The sequence below is a fragment of the Phyllostomus hastatus genome, unplaced genomic scaffold, assembly GCF_019186645.2.
Source record: "Phyllostomus hastatus isolate PE091 unplaced genomic scaffold, TTU_PhHast_1.1 phas_contig_196, whole genome shotgun sequence".
Classification (NCBI taxonomy): domain Eukaryota; kingdom Metazoa; phylum Chordata; class Mammalia; order Chiroptera; family Phyllostomidae; genus Phyllostomus; species Phyllostomus hastatus.
This window is the reverse complement of record NW_025333709.1, coordinates 23,549,951-23,560,365: the sequence shown is the minus strand read 5'-3', so window position 1 is coordinate 23,560,365 and position 10,415 is coordinate 23,549,951. Positions and strand designations below refer to the sequence as shown.

The 10,415-nt window shown below is 43.5% G+C and overlaps 1 non-coding gene across 1 annotated transcript; it reads right to left on the bottom strand.

Annotated features, from left to right (window-relative positions):
* Positions 1 to 683: 683 nt before the first annotated feature.
* Positions 684 to 820, bottom strand: LOC123816000. The gene has a single exon (XR_006785212.1). It is a non-coding gene; the product is annotated as a small nucleolar RNA SNORA1 (small nucleolar RNA).
* Between the last annotated feature and the right edge of the window lie 9,595 nt (positions 821 to 10,415).

The window sequence follows — 10,415 nt, the reverse complement described above, 5'->3', positions numbered from 1 at the left end:
TTTGTAATGGCCAAAGTGCTTTTGTACAATTTATCCTACAACTGAGTCTTATGACTTAGACATATGAATAAGGTTTAAATTACAGACCATTTTTAAAATTAGAATTTGAAGTGGTTGTTTTTAATCTTGCATTCTGGAAATATATTGAGGAAGCATTCACAGCTAATAATTTATGTTGAGATATTACAAGTTGGCCCGTGAATAGATCCATTGAATAGGAGAGTAACGATGGATCAATACATGCTGTCAAAGTCTTAATATTTTTCCCCGAGGTGAAATACACAGCAGTAATCAGAAACGGAATAAAAGAACCTAAAATTTGATTACTGATAACTTCAAAGCTGGTGCTAAAACCATGTCCTTTGTGAGTGCTCAAATCATTTTAATTGGTAATAATGATGATAGTGAAGTTAACAATGTTTTCACATGGTTGAAGAGCAGTACTGACAGGTAGCAAACAGAACTTAATCATCCTTATGTGTAGAGGCCCTTAATAAATAAATGGTTTGGCTTTTCATTTTCTGCTCTGATTACCAGATGTGTGGGTGGGGACGATTAAAGGCTCAAATATCATTATGTACAGTGTCTAAGGTCAAAATCTGGATCCCAGAAGTGGGATCTCTTTTAGAGGGTTTAGGATTACTTTAAACAGTCCTGCTGCTATCTATGTTTTTTTTTTTAAAAAATGTTACAGGTCTCATTGTCACCACTGCAATAAAGTTACTGTGATGGAAGCAAAACCTGTGTCTCAATGTAGCCACATTAACAATTTCTGGACACATGTACAAAAACAGTGCCCATTTTCATCTAGAATGAGTCTTGCTATCTATGTTTTGATGCAAACAGCCTCCTATTAAAATACAGAGCTTTAAAATGTGTGAGCAGATCATACTCCTGGAAGGAGAATTTCCAGATGGGAAAACAGGTAGCCAAGTAAATCCAACCCAAAATTTGTCCCCAGAAAGTGCACCTTGAAGTCTCACTCTGGTTTCTTTTGGTTCCCCAGGGTAACTTGTTCCCCTCAAGGGGAAAAAAAAGGTTTCTTGGGCCTTCTTTTTTTCTCTCTTTCCTTTTTTTTTCATTCTCACTTAAGGACATGCTTATTGACTTTAGAGAGAGGGGAGCGAGGGGACAGAGAGGGAAAGAAACATCGATGGGTTGCTTCTTACACGCGTCCCATCAGGGGACCAAACCTGCAACCTAGGCATGTGCCTTGACCAGGAATTGAATCTGCGACGTTTTAGTTTATAGGATAACACTCCAACCCACTGAACCACACTGGCCAGGGCTCCTGGGTTTTCTTTACCATAGCCAAGCTGAACTTGACTTTTCAAAATGAACTATAAACAGCAGCCATAACACCATTAATTTGTTCAGCTATTCTTCTACAGTTTTCACTCTTCCAGGAAAAAAACTTCCATCCCCACAGGGCAGGGATAAGTTTGCAGGCAATCTGCCTAAACCTCTTCCCTCTTGGCTCCCTTTCTTGCTCCACATGGTAGGGTCAACTTTCTGTCCTTCACGTGGGAGCTACCAAGCTTGTCCCAATCACAACCAAAGCTAAAAGCCTCCTCTGTACTCTTGTTCAAATCTCAGTTCTGGTTAGAGGGGTATGGCACAGTCCCAGCCCAGTCGCAGGACTCTGGGGACTGACATAGTGCCCCTTCTTCAAGTGGGAGTCTCTTTACACATGGAGGAAAGGTCATAATAAGCCCACTGTCAGGTCACTCCTTTTAGTCCCCAGAGCATCTACCTAAGAGTTACCCTACTATATGAAAAGACTATTATGTCTAAAATAAACTCTGTCCACAATAACAGGTGACCTAGATCTTAGGAAGTGGAATCTTTCTAAGGCCTTTAGCGAAGCCCCCTCGGGCACAGGTGCCTGGCAGTGCTTGGGAGCAGGGACAGCAGAGTCAGGTGCCGCAGGGCTGCCCACCCCCAGAGCAGGGCATACCCCCATATCACACGTGGCCTTGTCAGGCCCAGTCCTGAGCAGATCCTGCTGGCTGACCCCACATACCGTTTGCTTGATCCCACCGATGGGAACACTGTGGCCTCTGGCAGGCCAGGCAGCAGTCCCCAGACTTAGTGGCTGTGAGTCGGAGGGCCCAGGGGGCCACAGCACTGCCTGCAGCCTGTAACTGTTCAGGGGGGCCCTGTGCTGCCTGGGCTCATGCCCTGCCGTTAATGATCACCGATTTGTGGAGGCTGACTCCAGCTTTTAGGGGACTGTCATCGTGGATGCCAAAAGAGTATGACTGAGATGAAGTGAACAAGTGACAAAAAAAGCCAGCTTAAAAAACCCAACAAGCTGCCCTACATGGCGCTGAGACACGGGGAAGGAAAGTGTGTTCTCTCCTGAACCCCTCCATCCACCCATTCATGAGTGGGCTTGTAATCAGGCCACACTCTCTGGTGGAAAAAAAGGGTTTTTATAAAACAAATTTAAACATTTTCTGCCAGTCCCTCTAAATTTGTTCATCCCTCAGGACGCTGCTTAGTACACTTTAGTGACTCTTTGTTGCCTTCAGGGTAAAGTTCAAACATCTAAACATGGTCATGAAATTCTTTATAACCGAACCCCTTTCTACCTCTTTAGGCCCGTGCTCATTCTGGCTGATTTCTCTCATCATTACACCTTTAACTCGGTTTCCTCCATCTGGAGGGCCCTGCTTTGCCAATCTCTGATTGTATAAACCCCCCGGGACTCAGCTCAAGGGTCACATCCTCTGACAAACTTTATCCCAAACTTGCCAGGCTGAGTGCCTTCCTCCTCTGGGTTCCCATTACTATGGGAACAGCTACTTGATGGGCTGTGAACATTGGCTAACTGGTCCATCTCCCTGCCTAGCTGAGAGATCTATGATGTGCGGCAGTCGTAAACATTTGTGGGAGGGAGGGAGGGAGGGAAGACCTATGAAGCCTTGAGAAATAACCATTACAGTATGGCTATTTTTCCCCATGAGCATTTTAACATTTATAAACAGGACCTTTCCTCAAGTTTATAATGTTATGCTACCAGTTTTATGAAACTTTAGAAGGTCCTTAATTTAGGATTCCAGAAACTTACAAGGCAAGAGGTGAACAGAAAGTACTTGTATTTATTTCCATGCATTAAAACAACTCTTTCAGCCTCTCAATACACTTGCTTTGCTTTTTAAAAATAAAAATCACAAGAGTACTTATTGATGTCAATTTCTTAGAAGTTAGAAGTGTTCTAGGGTATATCTTCACATTTGACATATTACCTCCTGATTCACTAACAGAGAGGAACCACTCAATCTGCCTTTCATTGTAATGTTCTCAGACAATGTTTATTGCCATTCTACAAGGCTGAGCATTCAGGTTTTTCCACTGAGCCGGTGGTTTGCTTATAGAAGATTCATTCGGCAACATTTACCAAGCACCACAAAGAGGCCTGCGGCGCCGCCGAAGGCCGGGCGCTGCTTGTTACTGGGGAGAGATGGAACAAAGATGAATCAGACGGATACGTGTCAGCTGAGAAGTTCTTATCGATCATTATGCTTCCTCTTCCTCCTCCGTTTCGTTCCTCTTTTCAAAGAGCACACGTCCCTTCGTGTTCACACTTGCATTCTACATTCAGTGACTATACTTAGCACAGAATTGGTGAGGGCAGATTCCGGCAGAGTAGCAAGCGGCTGACCTGAGCTCGAAAACCAGTGAGCGCACCGAGGGCGGCACGCACCACGTGCATTCAAAGGCGGTCGCAGAGCCGACGACGGTCTAAGGGCCACAATGAGGAAAGAAAACAAGTGTTTCATTCTCCTCCTCTCCATCCCCAAGAAAATCAAGAAACAATATTGCGCACAGATTACGTGTATAAGGAGACCAAAAAGAAAAAAGAAAAAGGGAGCCCAACTGAAACATTTTTCATGCTGCTAGCATATAACCTTTGACTCTTTGGAAATAGAATAAAATCAATTGCCTGGAATATGAGAGTACTAGGTCCAAGAGGTCCCATCTCAGAGATGAACAGGCTGCAACAAGAGGGCCCTTCTGAATCTAAGCAATACTATTTCTTGATTTTCTTGGGGACGGGGCGGGGGGAAGGAGAATGGAATGCATTCATAATTTGAGACTGAAACACCCTCTTGTTGCCTCTGGTTCTTTTTATCTGAGACTGGACCTACTGCACTGAATGTTTTCAGGCTCTGAACAATTGATTTTCCTGGATTTCTTAGAGTTAGGTTGTTATATTCCAGTATCATGAAGAATATTTTGATTGTGCTTTCTGTCTGTTTATAGATAGAAGTAACATGATAATGCATTTTAATGGCAAGTTAATTGTCAGAAACTCTGTTTCCAGAGTCTGAAATGCTACAGTGGTACGAGGAATCCATTCCAGGGTGCTTTCCCTTTTTGCACCCCCACCCCTACCCCACCCTTTCCCCCAGTCTCTGAATGTACTGGCTGGGCAGACCAGCCTGTCTCATATTCCTTTTAAGGAAAGTGGCCCCATTGGGTTCTTTCCTGCACAGCTGCTATCTCAGTGCAGCGGGTTCTGTTAGTGAAAACAAGATCTTGCCTCAGGTGATGGGGTGGGGACAATGTAGGCTGAGCAGACACGTATGGGCTTCAGAGGGGAAGGCCCGTGTGCAAAGGCCTTAGGTGAACTCTGCCCAGTGAGCGTGTGGAACACAGAGGTGGCAGATCAAAGCACATGCTCCCTGGAGGGGCAATGAGCAAAGAGAAGGCGGCTCAGTGAACCACAGCCTGTGGTCTGAGCAATGCTGACCACCTTTCCTGGTACACCGAGGGGCTGGCTGTGCTTGCCAGGTTGGCCTGTCTGACCTGGCTGCTAAAGCGGGGGGGGGGGGGGCCTCCTGGGTGCCCTCACGCCCTGGGTTTCTTTTCAACAACGTCACCACAGCCGCTGCAGGCAAGCAGGGGCAACACTGTAGTCTCCCACTGACCCGACCTGACCCATGCTCCCTCTGGAATGCTCTTCAATTAAGTTCAGGCTCTGGTCCACACTCCCAGCCTCAGAAACAACATCCCAGCCACTTTCTCAATAACGTCTGTTTCTAAAACAGCAAAAAGCCTCTGTGTGGGGAGAGAGAGAGAGAGAGGAATTATGTTTATTGAGTTATAAATTACCTATATAAAAGCCATTCATTTTGATGTACAGTTCTAGAGTTTTGGCTGATGCTTACAGTTGTGTAACCACTACCATCATCAGGACACAGAACAATTGCATCACCCTAAAAATTCCCTCAAGCCTCTTTGTAGCCAGCCCTTCCCTCCACCTCCAGCCCCTGGCCAACCACTGACGTGTTTCTGCCCCCGTGGTTTTGCCTTTTCTCTTGTGCCTTGTAAATGGAATCATACAAAGGCCTTCTTCAACATCCTTGTCTAAACCAACACGTGCCCGGCTTGCCTCTCTGTTAGCACATCATTCTCTGCCTTACTTTTTTTCAGAACACTTAACACTAGCTGAAAATAAGCTACTGTCATTATTTGATTATTGTCTGTCCCTGGAATGTGCCTTCCCACTTGAGTGTGAGTGCAGAGACACTGCTTCATTTGCTACTTCATCTCCGGGGTTCAGAAGGCTGCCTGTCATCGTGCAGGTGTCCAGTGAGTATTTGTTGAACAATCCCAAAGTGAATGAGGCCATTGAAACTTCCTCAAACCCTCTCCATACTCAGGCAGACCTCATTGATAAGAGATTATTTCCCCCCACAAAATGGGTTAATCCAAGCATCCCTGTGTTGCCAAAGTAGATGGTTTGTCTGCAAGTACCACAATAGAAGTAATTAGGCTGATTGAGATTATCAATTGTCTTTTATAGTCACTTTCAATTAGATTACCTAGAATAGAACTGGTCTGAAGCAAGTAAAATGACGATAGTGAGTGTTTCCCAGGGTTGTTCTGAGAGTTAAATGACTCAATGCACGTAAAGTGTTTAGCACGGTGGTTCTCAAGTGGGAGCCATTCTGCCCTCACAGGGGCACCCGGTGGGGTCTGGAGACATTTGTCATTGTTGTTATTATTGTCAAAACTGGGGGAGAGTTGTTACTGGCATCTTCTGCTAAACATCCGGCAAAGTGCAGGACAGTCCCCTACAAATGCAGGTCTGTTTAGCTTAAAATGCCAGCGGTGCCGCGTGTGCGAAGCCTTGAGTTAGCGCAGTGTCTGTCCAGCCCATAGTAAGGGCTGTGTTTGTGTTTGCTACTGTTTTACAGGTGAGTCTTGTTGACACATGTTCTTACACCGTCTGAGGGTGGAGCCTCAGACTTTCTGGGTTGTGAAGCCTAGCTTTACTCTTTATTAACTGTGTGATTTTGAGCGCATTATTTGACTTCTTTCTACCTTATCTTCTTTGTCTGTGACACTGGAATATCAATAGCAACTCCCACAGAGAGTTGCTGGGGAATTGAATAAAATAATCCATATAAAACATTCAATACCGTGCAGTAGCATGTAGTAAATGTTCAATAAATGTCACTAACTTTTGCTGTTGTTGACCCTTAAAAGGTCTTTCCTCAGAATATAGTGAAGGGATTGGAGATGATTTTAACAGGAAAAAAAAAGAAAATATGTCGCTCATATAAAGTATATACAAGTGTATATTTCATACAATTAAAGAAAACTACATACAAGTTAAATCAAAACCATCTTTTCTAAGGCTGTTATTTATTATTTTAAAAAAAGTATATTGCTCTTGCTCTCTTGGTAGAGCAGATCCTTGAAATAAAGGATTCTGTCATTAAAAAAAAATAATAATGTGTCAAACAGATAGTCACCAGAGGGGAGGGGGAGGGGGATAATAGGGGAAAGAAGGGGAAGGGTCATCAAGGAACACATATAAAGGACCCATGGACAAAGCCAAGGGTGGGTAGGACTGAGGGTGGGAGGTGGGGGTGGGTGGGGCAGGGGGGAGTGGTGGGTATAATTGGAGACAACTGTACTTGAACAATAATAAAAAAATAAAAAATAAAATAAAATAATGTGTCCAGTATATAATGTAAATTATTTAATTGAGACTTGCAGTCTTGATTAGAAGTACAGATACATTAAAGCATTTTAGGAACCAATATGAAATGTAAAAGTGTTGACTACTAACACTAACACAGTAGCGACAATCTTTTGTGCTTTAGATTTATTAATCTCTCATTCCTTTATAGAGGTAGCAGGGAGAAACCCACAGTGGGTGAGTGTGCAGATCTGTAAACATTCTCATTTTATAATCTAATATTTGTGAAGGTTCTTTGGAAATTGTAAAACAGAATGATGCAAATGTGTGCCTTTACCATTATCGTCAACTCTCTCTAATGAGTTATTAGAGGGTCAGATGTTGCCATTGTGAGTGAGATGGCCCTGCTTCTTAGTCTAACATGTGTTCCAGGTAGCCAGAATCAGGCTACTAGTAAGTTTTGCATTTAATAAACTACTTGATAAACTATGAGTTATTTGGTATAATATTGTAGATACAATGAAGAAGATTTGTGTTTCTCAGCATAAAACTTTAAAGTTCATAATCTACCATATTTTATATTCTGTCACAGAATAGTTGAGGGGAGAAAAAACCCACCATATACAAAACAGAGGAACATAACAACCTGGGAAAAATGTTTGCAACATATATGGCAGAAGATACATATTCTCATTAGAGAAAAAGGCCTATAAAGCAGCTACAAGGATATGAGTACTCTAATAAAAGTCATGAATAAGCAATTCACAAGAGAAGAAATTGAAATTTCCAGTAAATATGAAAAATGACCAGAGACTTCTGGTCAAAATGGAGGCGTAGGTAAGCACAACTCACTTCCTTGCCCAACCACATCAAAATTATAACTAAAATATAGAACCACCATCACTCAGATCTGTCAGAAATTGAGTTGAATGGAAGTCTGGCAACTAAGGAATTAAAGAAACCACTTCTATCCAGAATGGTAGGAGGGGTGGAGATGCAGAACAGACTGGTCCCCCACACGCATGGGTAAATACAAATTCAGGAGACATATCTCAGGAGCGAGGAGTCCCAGCCTCACACTAGGATCTCCAGCCCAGGGTTCCAGTGCCAGGAAGATAAGTCCCCATAATTGCTGGTTGCAAAAACCAGTGGGGATTGAGTTGGTGAAAGAAACTTCTGGAGTCCCAAGCATAGACGTACTCAGACTTGCTCCCTCTGAGCTGTAGCAACAGGGTAACAGCTTGAAAGGCACCAGTGGCAAAGAGAAAGGAAATGAAGTAGAAAGGAAATGAAGTATCTGGCATCAAGGAGAGAGCTGGGGGACAGCTTTGTCCGAGACAGAATGGTGGGCAGAGGCTATGGTCCCTTTTCTGATCCCTCCCCCAACAGAGCCGCAAGCAGGTGTCATATCTGAGACTCCATCAATCTGGATAACACTGCCCTGCCCCGCAGATCCTCTGAGGCTCTGCCCCACCCATCTTATGGGCTTACTTTAGCTGTTAATAGTAGCTTTCCCATGTGAATAGCTGATCTCAGCTCACAGTTCACAACTTCTTAAATCCTCTCAAACAAGCATAAGCCAACCTCAGTGAATCCCCAGACTTCTGTATTTTTTGCTAAGTGGCCCCAGGCCTGGCAGTAGAAGCAGCCAGTCTAGATACACAGCTTGGATTCACCTGGGAACCACCAAGCCCAGCACAAGTAACAGCCATCTCAGATGCTTTATAGCTCAGACAGGGTGGCTTCAGGCAAAACACAGGCGGGGGCTGACCTTGGCCTGCATCACCTGGAAAACCACAGAGTGTGCACACCCAGTGGAGAGCTGCAGCCCAGGTCGAAGCACCACCACCCTGCCCGTACACAGCTGATCCTCCGTGGAGGGCAGAGGATGGTGGTATATAGTCACAGACAGTCCTTGCAGCTGACTGGCCTGAGTAAACCCCTTCCATTGATCTGCCAATAGCAACTAATGCTCAACTACAAGAGGAGGGTTTACTCAGCCCACACAAAGGGTGCACCTTGAGTACCCAGTGTGAGTAATAAGGGGGGCTGTGTCAATGGACCCTACAGGTCCATAGCCTACTATGGGCCCTATGTAGTAGGTCCATAACCTACTACATTAGGCTATGCTACCAAGAGAAGGAGTCATAGCAGCTCTTCCTAATACGTAGGGAAAAAAAAAAAAACACAGGGAGGCTGCCAAAATGAGGAGACGAAGAAACATGGACCAAATGAAAGAATGGATCAAAACTCCAGAACAAGAACTAAATGAGATGGGATAAAGAATCTATCAGATACAGAGTTCAAAACACTTGTTATAAGGATGCTCAAGGAACTGAGTGAGGACGTCAACAGCATAAAAATTCCAGCCAGAAACAAAGGATACACTAATTCAAATAAAGAACAATTTATAGGGAAGCAACAGTAGAGTGGATGAAGCTGAGAATCAAATCAATGATCTGGAACATAAGAAAGCAAAAACAACAAAACAAAACCAAACAAAAACCAAACAACCAATCAGAACAAGAAGAAAAAAGAATAAAAAAAAATGGGGATAGTGTAAGCAGCCTCTGGGATGACTTCCAGTGTTCCAACATTGGCATCACAGGGGTACCAGAAGGAGAACAGAAAGAACAAGAAATTGGAAACCTATCTGAAAGAATAATGAAAGCAAACATCCCTAATTAGTGATACCAGTAAGATGGGGAAGTATGAAGGGACAGGATCTGCCACCTCTCCCCACCAGCATCTCTACTGAAGATGCTGTAGACCAACTTCCCGACACGCCTCAGTCCAGTAAGCTGCGTGGGCAACGACTCGCATCAATTATCTTCTTCCCTTGAATGATTCTTGATGTCCTTCATAAAATAAGCCTAATATTTGAAGCCCTACTCCCGTCTGACTGTTCTTAAGCTAAGGTCCTAACGTTTCTTGACCCTTGATTTCTATCTATCAAATCCTTGTACTCAATCAGAAGAAAAGACAGTCTATTCATCCTCATAATATATTCACAGCATGACCTTTGTTCCTTCCCTCCTACTCCCCATCACCATTGTTCCGTGAAGCCCAGGGCTGGGTGGATAACAACAAGAAATAGGGTACATGGAAACAGATGGGTGATGAGAATACAAGAGAGAGTGAACCAGAATGATGGAATAAAAATATTTATTTGCACATATTCTTTATTCATTATGAATTTTTCTACCCTCCATATATTCTAAACAAAGTACTTGATTTCACTAAGCTTATTATAATAAAAGTTTTTTTTGAAATGGGAACTGAAAAGGTGGATTCTGTAACAATAAATACTGTTCATAGACATAATGATGTTGAGTCCCATTCTACTGCTTTTATACAGTGTAGTACAGTAGAACTACCAGCATTACCTTTTTTACTGTTTACTGTCCTCTAGACATACTGTTTTCTGAACACCAGAATCCAGCACGCTGCCTGCCTCGCACTTAAAAGAGGTCAA